Source organism: Peromyscus maniculatus, chromosome 23, assembly GCF_049852395.1.
Source record: "Peromyscus maniculatus bairdii isolate BWxNUB_F1_BW_parent chromosome 23, HU_Pman_BW_mat_3.1, whole genome shotgun sequence".
Lineage (NCBI taxonomy): Eukaryota > Metazoa > Chordata > Mammalia > Rodentia > Cricetidae > Peromyscus > Peromyscus maniculatus.
In genome coordinates, this window is record NC_134874.1 from 60,735,965 (window position 1) to 60,757,880 (window position 21,916).

At 40.6% G+C, this 21,916-nt stretch overlaps 1 pseudogene across 1 annotated transcript in view; it reads right to left on the bottom strand.

Annotated features, from left to right (window-relative positions):
* Positions 1 to 1,481: 1,481 nt before the first annotated feature.
* The window catches only part of LOC121826294 (cytochrome P450 3A25-like), a 127,111-nt pseudogene continuing 106,676 nt past the window's right edge, over positions 1,482 to 21,916 (bottom strand). Inside the window, exons 10-19 of the transcript XR_013047731.1 lie at positions 20,858 to 20,957; positions 17,481 to 17,594; positions 17,142 to 17,230; positions 16,761 to 16,912; positions 10,518 to 10,645; positions 10,334 to 10,400; positions 8,604 to 8,764; positions 5,676 to 5,902; positions 3,921 to 4,082; positions 1,482 to 2,015 (exon numbers count right to left, since the gene is read on the bottom strand). The product of XR_013047731.1 is annotated as a cytochrome P450 3A25-like (transcript). The remainder of the gene's footprint in view (positions 2,016 to 3,920; positions 4,083 to 5,675; positions 5,903 to 8,603; positions 8,765 to 10,333; positions 10,401 to 10,517; positions 10,646 to 16,760; positions 16,913 to 17,141; positions 17,231 to 17,480; positions 17,595 to 20,857; positions 20,958 to 21,916) is intronic.

Here is a 21,916-nt window from a genome sequence, read left to right on the forward strand (position 1 = left end):
TGGATGCATTGTTTGAACATGTGATCTGCAGCATGTCTGGAGAGATGGGGCTCTATACTAGACTGCAGCTATCCTCAAGACTTGTATTTTGAGATTTGCAGCTTCCTGGCTGCTCTAATATTGATTTACATCTTTTTTAGTATTTTCTTTGAATTTTTCTAGTATCATCAAGTATTGTTTGTGACTACTATTTTTGTCATTCTCCTGTCAATATTGTTGTAGTTTGGATGAGAGTGGCCCCCATAGACTAATATATTTGAATGCTTGATTCCCAGTTGCTGGACTGTTGGAAAGGATTAGGTGTGGTCTTGTTGGAGTAGATGTGGCCTTGGTGTGGAGAATGTGTGCCAACAGAGGTGGACTTTGAAGTTTCAAAAGCTCACACCAGGCCATCTCTGTCTCTTTGCCTGCTGCCTGTGGATCAGGATATAGCCCTCAGCTTCTTCTCTAGCACCATGTCTGCCTGCATGTTGTGATGCTCCCCATTGAGATGATAATGAACTATGTCTTTGAAACTTAAGCCCTCAGTTAAACTCTTTCCTTAAATTAGCTGCCTGGGAAGTGGTGGCTCATGCCTTGGATCCCAGCTCTTTGGAGACAGAGGTAGGTGAATCTCTGAGTTAAGGCCAGCTGGTCTACAAAGTGAATTCATGAGAAGTTCTTTTTTACAGAGCCAGCTTCCATGCTTCCTTCTTAATCATCGATGCTTTCCTTACCTAACTTTGGTTTTCTGCACCCTACTCTTTGATTGTGTAGACACCCCCTTGTCTACCCCACACCCAGGCAGGCAAGACCCTCCTTGTACTACTGGATCTCATTTGAAGTTGCCATAATTTTCTTTTCCAGTATAATATGTAGACACCTCCATGTGCCCCATGCAGTGATTTTAGACTAAATGACTCAGGAAGGGAATAAAAGGGTGTAAACTAAAGTGGAAGAACACATGAAGCTTCTGATGCCAGATAAGAATGGAACACTTTAGCCTTTGGTGCCCAATCCATTGACCAGTCAGCCATTTTTATTTTATGTTGACTGTCATGATGGATTCTGAAAGGAAAACAATATCTCTGCCCTTTATAAACATCAAGTAGAAATAAGGCTAACCGAGTGAGAAAAACTTTACCCCATTTAGTTATTTAATTAGATATATTTTTTAACTATTCTTATTTGATATGCACTGGTGTTTTGCCTCCATGTACGTCTGTGTGGAGTGTCAGGTCCCCGGGAACTATAGTTACAGTTGTGAGCTGCCATGTGGGTGCTGTGAGTTTAACCCAGGTGCCCTGGAAAAACAGTCAGTGCTCTTAACCCCAGAGCCATCTCTCCAGCCTGCCTCCCATTTTAGTTATATTTTAAAAGTTTGAAAATTAAATAAACTGTAAATAAAATTTTCAAAAAATGTACCAAACCAAAGTGAATATCATCAAACTGAAAAGTCAAACGGAGACCCAAACAGACTCAAACAATGAGTGACTATGATCAGAAATGCTGTGTCTCAGTTTTATTGATGCAAAGGAAGACATCACATATTTTTGGAAAGATGATTTCTATTTGTAATATAAAATATTAAAACATTTGAGACAGATTTCTCACCAGAATCACCACAGTACCTCCCATTTCATTACAATATGATTGATAAGATAGCAGAGAAATGCTTAGTACAATCAGAATGCAGGAAGCAAGCTGGAGCTCAATGGGGATGGCCCCTAGAATCAGAAAAATCTCAGTTCTATATTGACTTAATCATTTCCTGTAAATCACACAATACATGATACTCAGCACAGACACTGAGCATGCTCAATGAATTCCTGAACACCTAATCCTCAAGGGCAATTAAGCTGATTAATTCAAAGGCAAATTAGATTCTCTGGTATTGGGTGGCACAGCTTCCTTGAAGAACAGCAGAAATCTTGCTGGAAACTCAAGCTCCATTTGTGATTTCACCTTGACACACCTTTCAGGATGATGGGTTCTTCTGGTTGAAAAATGGTTCGCTTGCTTAACTTCAAGGGAATCTGTGGTAGTTGAAAAAGCACATTGAGATGGAATGAATGAGCCAGCAACCACAGCAAAGCAGAACAAATCCATTCAGGACAGTGGTATTTTATATACATAAAACACTTTAGGCTTCCTATGTCTTGAATTCTTTATACATACATCTTCATTAGGACTGGGTAGTCCAAACACCCAGGTCTACTGTTCATGCAATAAAGTCATTTTGGAGTAATTGTTGTATATAGAACCTGAGGGGGAAGAATATGCCGACCCATGTTCTTTATTGATTTGAATTTAAGTGAAAAGGCTGAGTTTTAAAATTCTGGATCACATGTTAAGTATGTGAAAGACTGTTTTTGATAGGCAGTATAAAGGTAAATTCACATTTGTTGACACGTAGAAGGTAATCCTGAACACATGTCAGACAGTGCAGCTCTGTGGGCACAACTCAACTTCTCAGGCCAGTTGTGCTTGTCCAGTTTAATGGCAGGCAAGAACTTGTAGTGTTTCCTAAGATCTCCTCTTAGCCCTGGAGGGTGGTGTGAATGGGGAACTTCTGAATCATTCAGTGTTTCCACCAACCATTTTACCTCAGTCTCTTCCACCTTATGGGAGAAGAGAAACTGCCAACATCTGGTCTCTGTAGATGGCGGGGAAACAGGTTATCAAGGAAACTGAAGAATGTCAGCTTATGGGAAGCTTTCAAGATTAAAGTCTCTGTCCATCTTTCTGAAGCACTGTGTAGACAGGACAGCTACACAGCTGCCCTGGGTGACAAATAAGGGGATAACGACCTCTCTAACAGCCACGAAGAAAGGACAGCTGATGAGAGGAGGTGTGTAGCTACATACAGGACTACAAATCAGCCTTGCCATTCATTGCTTTATTTGGAAGTAAAGACAATTGACCTTTAAGTTTGGGGAGGGGTCAACATGTCAACTTCTCTAAGTGTATAGTTTGTGTTTTAACAACATGCATCTATTCTCTCCAGAGATACACCCACAGAAAGATAGGCATATATGCCCTTGTATGCTTACAGGAGCAAATTTAAAATATAAGAATAGGTTAAATGTATATTTAAGAACTCCAGAACAGTTGTAAAATACTCCTTAAAATATACCTAAGATATTCACAGACTTCCCAGCAAAGCAGTCTTGGTAGAGTAAGTAAACAAAAATAAGGTGAAATTCAAAGACATAATTTTCAGTGCAGAGAACAAAATTGGGTGCATTGCCTTTGTGATGAAAAGAGGCTTCAGACATCACTAGAGCAGAGGTGGGCCATGGCCAGACAGCTCATTTGAATGGCTTAGTCACCTACTTCAACTTGAAGAAGACAGATTTCAGAGAACAAAAAAGAAGTCTTCATGTAGCACAGTGATGAAAATGTGAGATCAAATGGTCAGGATGATCCTGAAGGGTTGAAGTTCTTTATGTGCTATAGTAGTATCTGAAATCAGTGTTCACTGCAGCCAATATGGATCTCTTAAAGCCATGCTCTGGGTAAATCATTTCCAGGTATCTGAGGTGATTAGGCATAGTGAAATTTTAAAGTTACAAAGTTAAAAGCAGAGGTAGTGCCCCCACCAAGGTGATCATTACGAGCTATGAGCCTGTGCAACAGTTTCCCCATCTCCAGTCAGTCACACAATTTAAACCTGGACTTGATCTCAAAGGCACTATACTTAATCATGTTGTGCTGATCTGCATGAACTCTAAATAATTTCTCTGTTTGTGCTTTATCTAGACACAGACTTGCAGCTCAGAATGGAAGGTCCTTAAGCTTACAGGTCAAGTCCTGTGTTGCATACACGGCAGCATAAGATGATGAATGACCAATTTCCCCTTTCTGTAGGTGAAACTCTAAATTAAAAAACAAAAAACTCCCAATTAAATATGATTTATAGAGAGAGTTTCCTGCCTCACCTGTGTTTGCTCACAAGGCTGGAGGGTGAAGTTCTGCAGGACTCTGACGACAGCGCATTTCATACTGATGAGGGCAAACCTCATGCCAGGCAGTTCCTGGGTCCGTTCCCAAAGGGCAGGTATACATAAGGATTGATGCTGCCCTTGTTCTCCTTGCTGAACCTGGAGACAGAGTAGGGATGCAAACGAGGCTATGGAACATAAAGAGCCAAGAGCTCCATGTTTGAAGTTCTGACACCCATCAACCAGGTTACATTTGTGGACTTGCAACTGAACTCTTGCTATGGATGTCTCACTTTAAGAATTTTAAGTCAGGAGCTGGAGAGATGGCTCAGCAGATAAGAGTACTGGCTTCTTCTCCAGAGGGCCTAGATTTGATGGCACAGGTACCTGACACCCTTTGGTGACCTTTTGAGGCACCAGGTACATGTGATGCAGATACATACAGGAAAACACCCATACACATAAAAAAGAATAAAAATAAAGGCATTGTAAGCTAATGGTCTTTCTATGTCCCTTAAAATAGAGGAGCCTCTGGTGTTGAGCTGAGCTGAGCTGAATGCTTATAGAGAGGAAATACATCTTTAAATATCAAAATTCTGTCTGGGGTGGGTATATGCTCACATTCTGAAAGACATGTCAGAATTAGAGTGAAAAGTATGCTACCGCCTCAACCTTCAAGAAGGTGGTTTCTAACCAAACAGACAATGGGAAAAGTTCTTAAAGCTAATGGTAAATTTGGAATCAGCACAGAATACATGAAAAAAGAACAAAAATCCTACATATGTAACTTTAGATATCACTTGTATCAACTACTACCTAGTCACCAAATAAGACATATATGCATATGACAAGGTGTGGTATATAGGTTAGTGTAGCGATTTTCTTTGGGCTGCCAGTTAGCTCCCAAATCATGTTTCAGAGACTTATTAGTTATGAACACTCAGCCTTATGCCTGTCCCGCTAGCTCTTATAATTAATTTAACCTGTTTCTCTTCATCTACATTTTGCTTTGGAGCTTTTTACCTTGCTTTCATTCTGTGGGTCCTACTTTTCCATGAATTCTTTCGTGACCTACTGGCTGGTGGCTGCTTGGCTGGCTGCATCCGAACATCTGCCTCTCCTCTCTTTCTTTCTTCTCTCTTTCTCCCCTCTCCCCCAGCTGAGATTCCTCTTCCTTATTATTTCTGCCAACCAGCCACACGTATCACTCTTTTGCCTAGCTATTGGCCGTTCAGCTTTTTATTAGACCAATCAGGTGCTTTAGGCAGGCAAAACAGCACATCTTTACATTGTTAAACAAATGCAGCATGAACACATGTAGAACTTCTTTAAACAAATTAAACAAATCATTAAACAAATCCAACATAAACAAATGCAACACACATTTATATAGTTAAAGTAATATTCCACAACAGGTTAGTGTTTAAGTAATTAGTGATTCATAATACAAGTAAAATATACTAGCTTTTGCAAAACCTTGACATACATACAAATAAATCCTTGAGGATACATTTCACTATTAATGGAGCTAAGGTGAACAGTTTGGGACTCTGAATGGCCATGAATACTTTTCTTCTGGTCTGTTTTTGCAGCATCAAGAATTATCACTTTGTAATTTTAAAAGGTTTAATTCCCAAAATTCATACAGATGAAAAGGGATACAAAATCACATACATGCAATTTCCATTAGGCAGCATAATATGTTTAATTTGCCTGATTCCTAGTGGGGACCATTCTCCGAGGTCTCTGTACCTTTCAGGGCAGAATTCCTCAGGCTCTGGCCAGTACTCAGGATCCCGATGGAGAGGATAGGTTGGTACCATAACTACAGTCCCTTTGGGAATGAACACTCCATTGATTTCCACATCTTTCTTTGAGATCCTTTCTAGCCTGTTAGCAGCCGGGTACAATCTGAGAGTTTCATTCACTACCATGTCAAGGTACTCCATGTCCATCAGGGCATCATAGGTTACAGGTGCCTAGGAAGAAGAAACAGATGCTTCCAGATGAGGTTTGGACTTGATCTTTGACTCAGTTTCTAGTGTTATTGCATGTCAGAAGCTGCAAGGGCTGACCTCGATTAGTAGATCTTAGCCTTAATAAATCATTCTGCACCTATGATGATGACCTTTGTCCTGATGATGGCCCATTAGGGTATGAAGTATAAGTTTCAGCCCAGGAGCCATTTGGGACACTCCCCTGTCCAGACCCCCTCATCATCATCACTGTGGTGCTCTGATTTGTTTGCCATGTGAGCACATATGACCATTATGACAGATACACTCAGCAAAATGCAATGGTGTCACGGTCTCATCTGCATAGACCAGTCTACACCAAGGAAATAACACCATTGCAAGGAACAACACCCACTCTTGGTCCATATCAGGGTTTTTGGATTGTTCTGGTTTTGCATAAGAGTGTGTGTGTGTATGTGTGTGTGTGTGTGTGTGTGTGTGCGCGCGCGCGTGCGCGCGCACGGGCATGCATGCGCGCACACGCGCACACACGTTAATGGGATGTGGATAACTGCTGTGCACTGACACGTATGTGGAAGCCAGAGTCCAACCTTCCTCTGGGAGTCCACTTTATATGTGTTTTTGAAACAGGTTTTCAGTAGCCTGACACTCACCAAGCAGGATGGGTTGGCTGGCCAGTGAGCTCCTGGGGAAGAGAGGCTCACACTGTCTCTGTCTCCTCAGTCCTCCAATTACACCTTTTCCCCCCAACATGGGTTCTGGGATTCAAACTCAGGTCCTCACAAACCAAGCATTGTATGATTGAACTGTGTCCCCAGCTTCTCAGACTAGGCAACTCCTGCTTGCTAACTCCCTGGAGGGTGGCAGGTGTAATAAGTTGGAAAGAAAGTTACAATGGAGACTTCTGGAACTACCCACACTAGAAACTGCCTCTGTGTGTGAAGAAGAGTCAAAGCAACAGGAAAACAAGAAACAAAACACAGTCTATGTCAAGGAGAGAGGAAGAGCTTCAGAAACACAGAGGAAATAATAAGAATTGAAAACGCATGGTGGGAAAATGGATGATTCATAGAAAAGAAACCAAACTGAAGATGCCTCTGGATGCCCTGTTCCCCATTTCCAGGGGAAGGGGAACGCAAAGCCTCTCCCAAAAAAACCAAGAGGCTCTGGTGAAAGGGGGCAGGGAGTCCTCCCTCCAGGACAACCCCACAGCCTCCACAGACTTCAAACCAATGAGGAGTGTGGTGAGACGGGGGCCGATTCCTGCAACTGTGAAGAGGAATCCCACTGTTACTCTGGATGATTCAGAATGGAGAAGCCAGTTGACATCTTTATACAGAACCTTGCATTGGAAACTGAATTCCTGCAACCGTGAAGAGGAATCCCGCTCTCATTCTGGATGATTCAGAATGGAGAAGCCAGTTAACCTCTTTTTTTTTTTTTTTTTTTTGGTTTTTCGAGACAGGGTTTCTCTGTGTAGCTTTGCGCCTTTCCTGGGACTCACTTGGTAGTCCAGGCTGGCCTCGAACTCACAGAGATCCACCTGGCTCTGCCTCCCGAGTGCTGGGATTAAAGGCGTGCGCCACCACCGCCCGGCCAGTTAACCTCTTTATACAGAACCTTGCATCGGAAACTGAACTGCTCAGGGAGGCAGAGAATAGGGACCGATCACAGGACAGGGAGGCTGAACTTAATGCTCCACAACCCTAGGGCAAGAGATTAGCTGAGTGACATTTGTGGAAAGAGGCAGGATTAGATGCTTAAACCTACATGTGGCTGGAGGCTGAGGAAGTAAAGTGCTCACAGATAGGTATCCCTACCATTGTCCTGACCAGATCTCTATTAGCCACCTTAGGGGGTTGGACTTGGAGACTCCCTGAGAAAACCTGTCCAGCACATTGCCTGCAATTCCAGCTGTGGTCAGCAGAGGGCACTGACACTCAAAGAAATTACAAAAGTGATGCTATCTGCACCATAAGAAAAGACTCCACTAATTCTCTCTCTCTCTCTCTCTCTCTCTCTCTCTCTCTCTCTCACACACACACACACACACACACACACACACACACACACACACCATGCTATCGGACTGGACAGTAGAGCCATTGACAGTAGTGTCAAGTCAGTCTGCCAAGACCAGTGAAGGCCAGCCTAGCACCGTAGGTAGCATGGACAGCACCCGAGGACATCAGCAGAGATAACTGTCCAGACACCTGAGGGACTGGTGCTTACCCTTGTGTGTCACACAGGTTTTCTGGTGTCTCTTACTTGTATAACTGTTATAATAGATACAGATACACCAGAGCCAGCACTGTATTAAAGATTGTGTATTTCTGGGTTGGAGAGATGGTTCAGTTTAAGAGCACTGGTTGCTCTTCTAGAGGTCCTGATTTTAATCCCCAGCAATCACATGGCGGCTCAAAACCATCTACAATGAGATCTGTCATCCTTTTCTGTCCTGCAGACATGCACGCAGGCAGAACACTATATATGCATAATAAATAAACAAAATCTTTTTAAAAAGATCATGTATTTCTACAGATTGCATTCATCTCCTATGTCCCTCCCTTTGTTTCTCTTTTAGACTCTTGCTGGTGGAAGAACCATTGCATGACTCTCTGTAAAATTTCTCATTGCAAGTGATGAGACATGTTCTTGTGAATCCTTTACCTCTGCCCTCCCTCGCTGGGTACCACCCACTCACCTTATTGGGCAGAGCTCTATCAATCTCATCCTGAAGTTTCTTCTGCACAGCTGGGTGAGTAGCCAGTTGATACATCACGAAGGAAATGGACGTGCTTGTGGCTTCATAGCCAGCAAAAATGAAAACAAATGATTGGGCTGTGATCTCCATATCAGAAAGAGCTAAAAGGAAACGAACATCTCAGATAAGGAAGATCAAAGCAGAACATCATAGTTGAAATGAAAAGAAATTCAAATGGTGCTCCCAGCTATACGGAAACAAATAGAGAAAGGCAGTCCACAATCCCTGGGACTGAATTCCACTCTGGTGAAATCTGTGGCCTATCTGTCCTGATAGACCAGACTCACCACCACAAATGTGTAGTTCCACCCACCACACATTGTCCTCATACATACTTATAAACATAAAAGAAATACAGGGGTTAACATTGACCAACAACTTGAGAGGATCTAGGATCACCTAGGAGACAAGACTGGCATTCCTTTGAGAGATGTCTTAAGTTGCTTGATGTGGGAACACCCATCTTAAATGTGGGTGGGACATTCCATGGCCTTGGGTCCCTTACTGAGCAAAAAGAAGACTGTGAGATAGTCTCTGCTTCCTGACTACTAATGCCATGTGACCAGTAGCCTGCTGTACCAGGACTTCCCCGCCATGATGGACTGAATCACTAAACTGTGGGTCAGAATAAACCTCTCCTTAAGGTGTTTCCTCAGTTATTTGTTCACTGTAACAGCATGAGGGACTAAGACAAATACCTTAATATCAGTAAATGTGAGACAAAACAGGTGGGAAGTGGTTGAGTGTCTGTCCTGCAAACGCTTCACTCTGGTGGAGGAGTGTACACAAAAATGTATAGGGAGTTTCTGTATTTCCCCTAAGCTCTGCTTCCACAAGAAAACACCCTAAAATTAAAGTCTTTTATAGCAATCGAAATGAAAGCCCAGACCATGGAAGGCTTCATGAGGCCACATAAAAGGGCTTCCAGTGGACATGCCTGACAACTTGAAATGCAAACTAAATAATCATAAGAAGAAAGTAACAGGGGAAGCAAAAGATCACACTGCTAGAGACAAATGAATATATTTTTGAATGATATTTTATAAAGCAAATAGTAAGGATTGAAAATCCTTCCTAAGATGGATAATGACTAGAAATATGGAATAAATATGAGAAGTTTAAGGTCATTCTGTGGCTACTTCAGTAATAATAGTATATGACACAAAGCTAGCATGGAGGATGTTATAAAACCAGGGGCCTGAAGAATGAAGAAGAGCAGGGTATATAGTTTTCCAGATGCTATTTATACAGAGCAGAATAAATTACAGATGAAGTTATTGAACACTGTTCCACCACTCACTCCCAGAGACCATCCTGAATTCTGGGCAGTGTTCTTCCTAATTGGGGCCTAGATACAAAATCTAGGCAGAGATCCAGAATCATTGGGATTGAAAGGGACTGAGAATCAGTCTCTGCTCTGACAGATGACCTAGTACAACTGAGGACTTCTGGGCATAAAATGCTTCTCTGTGGCTTCCCTACAAGCTCTGGTCCTTTTACCCCAGTGTGCTTCTAGAAAGCTCCTATGGACATCATAGACATCATCCATTGGATGGCTTTCTGAAATTTGGCAGAAATTTCCATCTTGGACCAATCTCCCATGCACATGTCCCGACACCCTCTTCTCTCTGGGCTTCTTGTTCCAAACATGGTGAAGCATCCTGAGTTACCTTTCAGGGACTCTTTGCTGTTGGAGTTCTGAGTGTTCATCATCAGCTGAAGAAAATCCACTCAAGTCTGGAAGCAGAAAGAGAAATTTCCACAATGGGCAATTAGAGAAAGGGTACAACTGACATGTTCACAGCCTGATACATGATCAAACAATGAGCATTCTAACAAAACACCATATTTTACCTTCTGAGTTGTTTCAAGGCGATTTTGCTTCATCTTCTTTACAAATTCATAGAAAAAGTCCACTAACCCGTTTGGGAAAATGGAGATACTTAGCATCTCATATAGTGGAGTAAGGAATGGAAACATAACTACAGAGAAAAGAAGAGAACGTGTAATGAAAATCTGCACTAAATTCTTATTCACTCATTAGAAATCAAACACAATTTCAGCTAAGTTCCAGGATCCACTTGTATTTCCATTCCACTCAAAGGAAGTACCAAACTGATGTTAACAAATAGTTATCTATTTATAATACATCAAGATGTAAAACACTCAAGATATGGGCTAGAGAAATGGCTAAGTGGTTAAGAGCATTTGCTGCTTACAGGAGATTCAAGTTCGATGCCCAGTACTTGGCATTGAATGGTTCAAAACTACAACTCCAGCTCTAAGGAATCAACTCCCTCTACTGGACTCTAGAGGCATGGCACTCGTGTGTGTGTGTGTGTGTGTGTGTGTGTGTGTGTGTGTGTGTGTGTGTGTGTAATTAAAAATAAACAAAATTTAAAAATATATATAGGAAGAAATACTTGTTATTATTTGATCACTTCATTTAGGCAATGAAATAACATATTCATTCCACTCCCTATATTCCTTCTCCAACTTCTCCCACATCTCCCTCAAGACATCCCTTTCACAGCTTTATGTTGTTGTTTAATAAGACTGAAGTGGAGCCATCCACTGAAGCATGGGAAACTGACAAGTGGCCACACCATCAAAGAAGGATGATTCTCTCTTCCTTAGAAGCTATCAACTGCCAAACATTCTTCAGAAAGGGGTGGGACCTTGAGAGCATCTCCCATATCTATGGAGGGAATATTGGTTGGCTTGATCTAATGTAACTGCTCTGAGTTTGAGAGTGTGATAGCCATGCATGTCCAGAAGATGATGTTCCTCCTTACATTCCAGTATTTACATTCTTTGTACCTACTCTTCAATAGGAATAAATTTGATAACAGTACACACAATTTAACTAAAAGTGGGTCAAAGATCCAAGTCTAAGATGGGTGTGGTGAGCACAAGCCTTTAATCTCAGGATTCTGAAGAGAGGGTCGTGTGGGTCTCTGTGAGCTCAAGGCCAGCTGCTCTATATAGAAAGTTTCAGAACAACCAGGACTATGGGGGATCAACTCCCACATCCCCCCAGGGTACTCTAGAGGAGAGTGAAGTGAGAAATATTTAGATAGAAGAATAGAGGGGAGAGAAACAGATAGAAACAAAGAATGCCCTCAGGAGGGTCTGTTTCCTTATCCACTGGTCCCTTGTGTCTCTACTAAAGGGTTATTTATAGGAATGCCAAGGGGTGGAGCAAAGACTGTCCCTAAGCTCAGCCAAGTACAGTAACCATGCACATGGTCAAGCAATCCTCTAATGCAGTCCTGCTGGATAAAGCAAGCTCAAATCTCACTAGGAAATCTTTGTGGGCCTCCACATCCCTCTTCTAGATATAATAAAGGGCTTCCCAGGCCCCTCAGTTAGACTGTGCCTGTCTTAGGTCATCCTTCTTGATTAGTTTCCTTACCTATGATGGAGATATACTTTCCATCAAGCATATTCTGCCTTATGCTGGAAGCTATCAAGAAGAAAGTTGCCTGTCTTTGACTACCAGCCTTCGACAGGAGTGGGTATAGAGCCTAACTCAGCTCTGACTCAGGTCCCTGCTGAGCTTGCAAACATCCACCTCCCAGTAAAGGAGTAGAGGATAGTAAAGATGGAATATACTTTTTGGAATGGATCTAAGGTGACTACAACAGTATTAGCTGCACCAAGCCCTTTTCCAAATCAAATGTCTCTCCAAACAGATGTTCAATAAAATTTTCAAGAGACTATTTTGATTCCCAGGAAAAAGCAATCATTTCAAATCACTTCAAAGTATCCACTCAAGTAAACAAAAACACATGCTAATTATAAAGACACTTTTATGTGTTTAATTAGCAGGAGGATTTCTGTACAAACTAACTCAATCATGGAAAGCCTAACTTTTTGTGGGAGGCCTACCTCTTTCTAAACAGAAACAGAGGAAGAGTGGAAACTTTTAGGAAGAAGATAGAAAAGCTCTCTTAATTATGACACTTACACTTAAGTTTTCCAGGGGCCACTAAGACCATAAAATTATATTTTGAGCTATCATAAAAATGTTCAAATCTATCTGAAGATAAAACATATTCCTTTAAAAATTAATTTTACCTAATCTGTCCAGACAGATAATGATAGAATAATAAAGACAATTCTAGTATGAACATGACTATACATATTTAGTTTTTACAAACTTATATTCAACGTTTACACTTTTACAGACTTACATCCAACATTTACACTTTTTACAAACATATTCAAAAGGGAAACTCTATAGGACTATTTTACAAACTTTAGCACATATCTAGAAGAAATTTCTTAAAAGAACTATTTACCCATACTTATATTCAAAAGCAAACTCTATTAGCAAACATCTAGAAGAATTCTTAACTGACCTATTAACAAGACAGCAAGTATACAAATCATTTCTAAAGTTCATATTTTGTAGTTAGCTTTGATATTATTCTGAAAGTTTGCTTGAGAGTTTGAAGTCAGAACCTAATTTATCAGTGGTTCTAAGCTTTACTGAGGTCAGCTCCCTCTTCTTAATTTTTAGAAGTTGTTTTTTAATATTATCATGAGTGTTTTAAAGTGGTTTGTTGACAAACTGTATTAACATTTTAATTGTCTCCTGACAAGCAAGCTGTTCACCTGTTTCTAGTTCTCAGTAGTGAAGGGGAAGCTTTTTAACATTTCGAAAAACACTGCATTTTGAGCTGGAAAAAAACACTGAAAGAACAGTTTTTGGGCCATGTAGTACTGGTATCTCTGTTACAGACTTCATTTCCCAAACTGCTTTTCTGTACATCATCACATTGTTACAAACTGCCTTATGGACTACATTTCCCAAGCTGTCCTTCTCTACATTGTCAGGCTGTTATGAATGAACTACATACCCCATGCTGCCTTTCTGGGCTATGAGAAAACATCAATTTACACAGTCTGTATTCATGCTGAAACCAAAGTCAAATTTTTGCTCTTATCACAGGAGATTTTTTTCCTCCCCAAGCTTACATTAGGACCCCTGCATTATCATTTGACAGGTGTACCTCTCTAATCAGATTTTTTTCACCTCATACTGATCCCAGAGTGGGTTAAGCCCAGGCAGGCATTTGTTGCCAGAAGCAAAAACCTCTGTCTCAGTAGGTCAGTGAAAATGAATGAGAATACTTGAAAAAATACTTTTTTTTTTAAAGGATTTGTTCCCTGATTAAAAAAAGCAAAGAAAGAGCTTTCTTGGCAGCTGTGGGTGCTGTGTAGCCCCACCTACCAACTCAGAGCTCACAGTCAAGCAGGCAGTTCTCCCTGTTCCTGATGGACCTGTTTGTATGGCCAAATTTACTCTCAGCTTTTCTCATGCTGTCATTAGTGCTAGAACTTAGACCTTTCCTCCCTCATTGCAGGGAGGCTTTCAAAGCCTCACCCGCTACATTCATGCCAGAATCTTGTCCTCAGCAGCTGTTCCACTATGGGGGGATGTTGTTCCCTGATCAGCTCTCCCCCTGTGCTTTCCTTGATGTCTTTCACTACACTCTAGCTACAGGGAATTCTGGCTAGTGTCTAAAGTATCTGCTGTTTTTCTGATACTGGCTTGAAGGGGAGATAGGACTAGCAGGGAGGATTTGCCCTGTTCCAAGAGGTTTTCTTTTTCTTTTCTTTTTTTTTTTTTCTAGGGCAATTGCAGGTGCTTTTCCCATACTGATAGATGTTGTTTCCAAATGAGTTAAATTTTTGCCCTTACAGAAAGAGAAAAAAATCTGAGAAGGAAAGACCCAAAATTCTTCCAGTTTTTTAGAGAGAGATTACTAAGTTTTTCTCAAGAAAGCTTTCAGTTTTTGAGAGAAAGATAACTAAGTTTTTTCCAAGACTTCTGTTTCCTAAACTTTGGCTTCATGGCCAAGAGGAAACTAATTCTGATAGTTTGATTTTTTCATGCAGTAACACTCTGAGCAGAGTTGAGTTTTACTTCATCCGCATCTGTCTCAGGGAACATTCATTGCTCTGACACTCAGGACTCAGATTTAAGCTACATACAGGTCAAAAGCATCCACAGGAATCTTTTTCTGTCCATTTTTCTCATCCTATTTTTTTTTTATAACTCTGATTCCTCCCAGGAGTTTGCATTCATAGTCCCAGTTGGAAAAATCAAGGACATAGTTCCTCTGTCTTGTGCTTATTTTATCCTAAGGTTTTTCTTACAGTACATTACTACAGTCTACCTTATGTTTTTTTCCTTCTTGTCCTAAGTTTGTTTTTTGAAACAGGGTTTGTCTGTGGAGTTTTGGTGTCTGTCCTGAATCTTGCTCTGTAGACCAGGCTGGCCTCGAACTCACAGAGATCCACCTGGCTCTGCCTTCCAAGGTGCTGTGATTAAAGGTGTGTACCACTGCTGCCCAGTTTTCCCTAATTTTTCTACACTGTATTCCTACATTCTACTTTACATTTTTCCGTAATTTTTTAGACAGAAATTAAGAGACAGAAAAAAAAAGAAACCTAGATATAGAGAGATACTCACTGCAGCCTCACTTTGGCATTTCTTTTAGCCACCTTACTTTCACTCCTGAAAATAGAATACCCCCACCTTAATTTTTCAACATAACTGGACATGCCCAAACTTCCTGCAGGATCCTCTCCCTTCCTTTCATCAAGTCCCTGGTCCCTTTTCTATGCACCATCTGAGGGAGACCATGTCCCACATGTTTCCTCCAGGGTGCTTTTGAGGAAGGTGAAGTGAGAAATATTTAGATAGAAGGATAGAGGGGAGAGAAACAGATAGAAACAAAGAATAGCCTTGAACTTTATCAACTGGCCACTTCTGTCTCTTCTAAAGAGGAATTATAGGAATGCCAAGGGGTGGAGCAAAGATCTTCCCCTAGCTCACCAACTGTCGACCCTTCCAATCACCTAGTAACCATATGTATAGTCAAGCAATCCTCTAATGCAGTCCTGCTGGATAAAGCAAGCTCAGATCTCACTAGGAAACATTTGTGGGCCTCCACACAGGGCTGCATGACCCTGTATCAAAAAAATGCTTAAGGAATGTACTGCCCAATTAAGATGAAACTGGAGGGAGGTTAAATGTTCATAACTCTGACCATTTGACTTAGAGATTAAAACATAGCACATTATAAAATTGAACATCATACAATTTTAAAAATGTGTACTTCAAAAGATCCCATCAAAAACATTAAACGACATCTCAAAGTAGAGAAAATATGCCAATTATATGTCTGGAAAGTGACTGTTATTCATGATACACATGCCAATCTTATAACTCAATGGCAATCATGTAAACAATTCAGCTATATAGGAGCAACGATTGAACAGATGTTTATTTAAGAAAGACAATAATGTCTTCCAAGTGGGGGAGTATAATTACAACCTGGAAGAAACATAACCCAACACTCATGGTGCTATACTATTGAGTGTCCACTAGGGCATCTGGGATGAACATCATGAAATAAAAACAACCCCAAGTTTTGAATGGCAGTCCTCATGAATTCCTAAACAGAAAACAAAATGCTGCCTCTATCAAAGAAAAAACTCACTTGCTCAGTAAGTCAAACACAGAAGTCCTATGTAATTTACTAATCCCCCCAAGTGCCTACCCAGAAAACATGAAAACAAGTGTTCAATCATAATCTCAGGTGTCAATGTCCATGACAGCTTATTGGCAGCATCCCGAATCTGAAAACAATTTGAAAGACCATCAGATGGCATCGAATTTGATTTATCTACAGAACATGGGTGTGGTAACAAATGTTTCTGTTGAATATATTGTGTTAACTGAAAGAGTCACTAAATTGTATGTATTCTATGACATTTTTTGCTGTATTTTAATGGCAAATGTGGGAAGAGGCAGATCTACAGAACAGTGAACTGATGTTTCTTATGACAAGGAGGAATGGAAGATGAGAAAGAAATGGTACAGGTTTTCTTGGATAAAATGCTCCCTGGCTTGACAATGGTGATGGATATACATTACCTTGTATGAGCAAAACCTGAATTACACATTGTAAGCAGGCACATTGTTTTTATATATGAATTGTATTTCAGTAATGATGAATGATATTATTTTGATTGTAGCATGTGAGAGAGTAAGAAAAAAGAGAAGAAGTAGATACTTACATACAGAGAGAAGAAATGGGTCAAGAAAATTCACACTTGTTAATATCTTCTTGACTTTCTGCACAAAGGGATCCTCTGGGTTGTTGAGGGAATCAATATTCACTCCAAATGATGTGCCAGTGATCACATCCATGCTATAAGCTCCAAGGATACTGAGGAGAGAGACATGGGAATCAGTGTCTGCATCTGAGGCAGCTCATAGTTCCAAGCTACCCAGGCAGGAAGCCACACAGAATCACATGCTGGATCATCAGTGGGGGCTAGGCTCCTATCACAATCACACATGGGGCCTTTACCTGGTGTTGGTTTGCAGATGCCCCTTTCCTAGAGTTGAAGGGACACTAAGGTATTTACAGTCCCATCAACTGCACCACCACTTACTCTTTTATGGTGACAGGCTTCCCTCTTTCTTCTTCTCGTCTCAAGTTTTTCACCAATGTATCTCCATACTGCCCAATGATGGGGAACATCTAAGCACAAAGCACAACATCTGTAGCTAAATGAGGAAACTCAGGTCCCAGAAAGACAAATCATCCCCAGTCATGAAGCAATGAGTGGGATGTTACAGTAGATTTTAAAAAGAGTCCTCTGCGCATGAAGACAGAAGGTCATTTTATAGGAATTGTAACTCAGAGGACCAACCCTTGGAAAGGGAACGTGGACTTGTTTTCTACCTGTCCCCAGATTCATTCCATAAGTAAATGCCCTCTCCCTCATCACCTCCTTGAGTTTTCCATTGGTGAAAGTTGGAGACAGCAGTGTTCGAAGTCTCTTCCATTCTTCATCCTCAGATAAGTTGATGGACTTTTTTATAAGTCCCGCTGGACCAAAAGCCTAGAGTTCAAATTGAAAGCCAATTTATCTTGCAGAAGTTATGTATATGTCCACAGCTACAGAAAATATATCAAACAAACATCATTCATTTAACAGATAGTTACTGATCCTAAGTGGCACGCCCACTTATGATTCATTGAAATTACTTCACAGCCTATATAATCATGAGTGTAACCTATCATCAGAGCATGGCTTCAAATCTTTCTTTCAAAATCTCTTCTTAAATGGAAACCCCTCTTGTAAGGGAAAAAGTGTTGTTTGGAGCAGGCTGTAGCACAAGGGGTGGCTCAAGTCCTCAGGCAGAGGGTGCTGTGGTAGCTTTTAGAAGCAGTTGTCTACATAGTGGGGAGTTTTCTACTTATGCAGCCCCTAGGGAAATATATGCATGTTCCGGGCAGAAAACTTTGAAGGCAGCGGTCTTGCCCTGAGAGTCACAGAAGAAAGAGTCTTCTTTGTGGCCGAAGGACCATGGTACCAATAGGACAGATTCTGTGAAATTTCTTGTTCAGATCTGAATACAAGATGTCACAAGTTTATCCATTGCCCTACACTAGAGCTTACACAGAAGGAACAGGAATAGTGTGGGTTGATGGAAAAAAACTGAGATACCAGAATCTTCCTTTCTGGGAACATATGAAAGCAACAGGCCCCTACTATAAAACTGAAGACAACAAAAAATGTTGTAATTCAGACAGTTAAATGATTATTATGGGATGTTTTCTAAAGTTTGTATTTTAGAAAACATCTTATACTTCTATACATAACTTGGTTAAGGTAAAAATAATTTCAGACTGTCTAACATATTGCTACTGTGAATAGCCAACCTAGACACAGACTGTGAAAATAAAAGGTCCTATGTTTTGCAGACTCTGAATTTGTAACTTCCTGTTTTGACAGATGCTGTCCAAAGATGTTTCAGGTAAGACTGTCTGTTTTATATTTTGCTTTTTCATGTTGGACATTTAATGAGGAGATGAAAAAAAAATCCAGGGCTCTGATGCTAGTCAAATGCCTAATGTAGACAATATGCTATGTAAATAAAGAATGTCTCTGGTTGGGAGAGAGAGAGAGAGAGAGAGAGAGAGAGAGAGAGAGAGAGAGAGAGAGAGAGAGAGAGCTGCTGAACAGTCAGATGTGCATTCAATCCCCTTCCTCTTTGGGACCTGAACCCCACTGAAGCTGGACTTAACAGTTCTTCCAAAGGAGCAGAAAAGAAAAGCCCTACAGCTTTTTATAGTAGAAATGGACTCAATTGGCCTTAGATAGAGATAGAGAGATAGAGAGATGGCTCAGAGGCTAAGAGCACATGTTGCTCTTGCAGAGGACCCATGTCTGGGTCCCAGTACCTTCATGGCAGTTCACAGCCATCTGTAATTCCATGATATCTGACACCCACTTCGGACCTTCACACATGCATGTGGTGTACATATGTATAAACAGACAAAACATCCATACACATAAAATTTTTTAAAAATTACATAGTCTTGGGTTACTGTTATCTTAGGGTAGTTCTGCAATATGTTTACCAATAGCATAATCAATTGGAGAGCTGTTGTTTTTTAAATTATGGCAAGTAGAAAAGATTAAGAATTGGGAATGATGTCAAGCATGGTAGCACACATCTTTAGTCCCAGTGCTGGGGAGGCAGAGGCTAATGGCTTGTTGTGAGTTCAAGGACAGCCTGGCCTACGTAGTGATTTCTGAGCCAACCAGGTCTATGGAGAAAGACCCTGTCTCAAAACAAGTAAACAAACAAATAAGCAAAACAGAATTGATGATGGAGAGAAAATTTATACAAAAGCCTTAGCCAACTTCACACTTGATAGTGAGAGCCTGAATGTTTGACCCTCCAAACAGGAGCAGTTCTGAAGGTTCCCCTCACCACTGTTATTCAGTACTATCCTAGAAATGCCGGCTAGAACAATAAGGTAAGAAAATTCAATTGAAACATACAGATTGCAAAGCAATGAGTATAAGTGTTCTGATTTTCAGGCACCTCCATTGTCCATGTAGAGCATACCAAACAGCATACAGAATACAGGGAATAAAGAAGTGAGTTTGAAAAGTCATAGGACACAATGACATCACATAATTCATTTGAATTTGTACATAATTGCAATGATAAGTGGAGAAATATTGAGAAAATTATGTCATAGCAATAACTAGAAATTAAATACTTAAAGCACTGATATAACAAAATACATGTTGGGTCTTTCACCTGAAATTGTCTATTTGGCAAGCAAAGGCAAACTAAAAATCAGAGAGGTACATGCTAGCCATGAATTAGAAGACACAACACAGTAACAATATTTCCCCTATATTTGTTTCAATTTTTATCAAAATCACACTGAGCTTTTAAATTCAGACAAGACCATTCATAATTTGGATAGAAAAGCAAAGGTCCAAGAACCAACCAAACAATTTTAAAAAAAAAAAAATGAAGGAGTAATTAATCCACATGAAGTCACTCATCAAGAAGAAATGGTCCCCATAGAGGGAAAACACTGTGATCGATTGATTGAAGAGAAAGATGAGAAAGTGTCCCACACATGTAACAGGACTGGTAATTTTTGGAGGGAAAAACTTCTCCCAAATGGCATCGGAACAATTGAAAATGCATGGTACAACAGAAATCTTGAGCTGACCTTTGTTTCTCATACCAAAAAAAATTACAGATAGATTATAGACATAAATCTAAAATATAAAACTACATATTATCATTAAAAAATAAGAAAGTTAAGCAAAATGTTATCAAATTTGACCCTGAAAACATCCATAAAATGCATCAGACACTGCCAAGAAGAAAAGACAGGCTTCTCATGATCACACCACATGTTTAGAAGGAAGTCCCATGGTGAAGGGACAGTCCTGTGTCTTCACTGTGTAGCTTCAACACTAAACAGGATTGTAACAATGTCCAAAACACAACACACACACACACACACACAAACACACACACACAGGAGAGAGAGAGAGAGAGAGAGAGAGAGAGAGAGAGAGAGAGAGAGAGAGAGAGAGAGAGAGAGAGAGATATCAGGGAATGCCACTCAGAGGAAATGTAAATAAACTCCCAATGACATCAAAGCTAATTTCATCTTAGTATACTGGCCAGAATATATTTATACTCATGCAAGACATTACCATTTATAAAAATCAAGAAATATTCTGAGCATGGTGGTGGCTCTTTATTGTGATCATATAATTCTTTTTAAATTAAATTTTAATGAAAATAAATCATTATATTTCCTAAAAAGGACACCTACCCGACAGTTTGTGAATACTGAGTAGCATTCTTTCACCAGCACAGTTTTGATGATCTCTGGATCTGTGATAGCCAGCACAGGCTGTCAACCATCATAAAACCTGAGGTGGGAACACAGGGTGGACTGAACCTCAGAAAATGGATTCTACAGTTGGAGTTACACCCAGGACTCCAGACTCTACCCCTGAGGCTGTACAGGCCACACTGCCAGCTCTATAGCACAGCAACATGAACCCCTACTTCAAGTTCTGACCATAGAAGACACTGGAATTGAATGAAGGATAGTATGGCTGAAGCAGGGAAGAGACACTTAGGACAAAACAGCTCTTCAAAGACGTCTCTAGTAAGAATGAACACTGAAACATTGGCTAAGGCGAGGCAAACTCACATGGTTATTGCCAATACTATTCTTTTGTGTAAATAGTTCAGTACCTGGGTTGGAGGTGTGGCTCAGTGGTAGAGCCCTCGTCTATCAAGTGTGTGGCACTGGGTTTGACCTCCAGAGATATAAAAAATCCAGAAAAAATGGTCAATGATTCCGAACTCAAAACTTAGAGACAAAGAACTCAGTGTTCCTAATACTGTTGCAGTAGCGGTTGCTTTGGGACCACCAGAGGGCAGCACAACCCATGCTTGGCATTGGGTCACATGGTCTCTATGTGACCTCTGCAGACCCTGTGACCAGGCCTGTGGTTTCTGAGGATGAATGAGAGGAGATGCAGAGACAGAGGCTCCTCCACTTGCTTGTGTCTCACAGCACAACAGTGACACCTCCTCCAACCTCTCTCCAAACCGTCAGCTACTCTGTGGCACCATTGAAGACATAGGCTCAAAGGAGAACACAGTGCTTTACAAATACCTCACATCTCTTCTTCAAAGTCATCAGAATTAGATATACGGGGAATACCCATGTTTTTCTAGTAAATTTAATATTTTAATTGCTACACATGTTTTTAGGATATAGATGAGTTCCCAGTCTATTTTCGTACATCTCCCAGTGTATCTTTCAAAAGTGAACATTACTTTTAAGTTGATATAAAGGAGTTCTGGGTTTGACTAA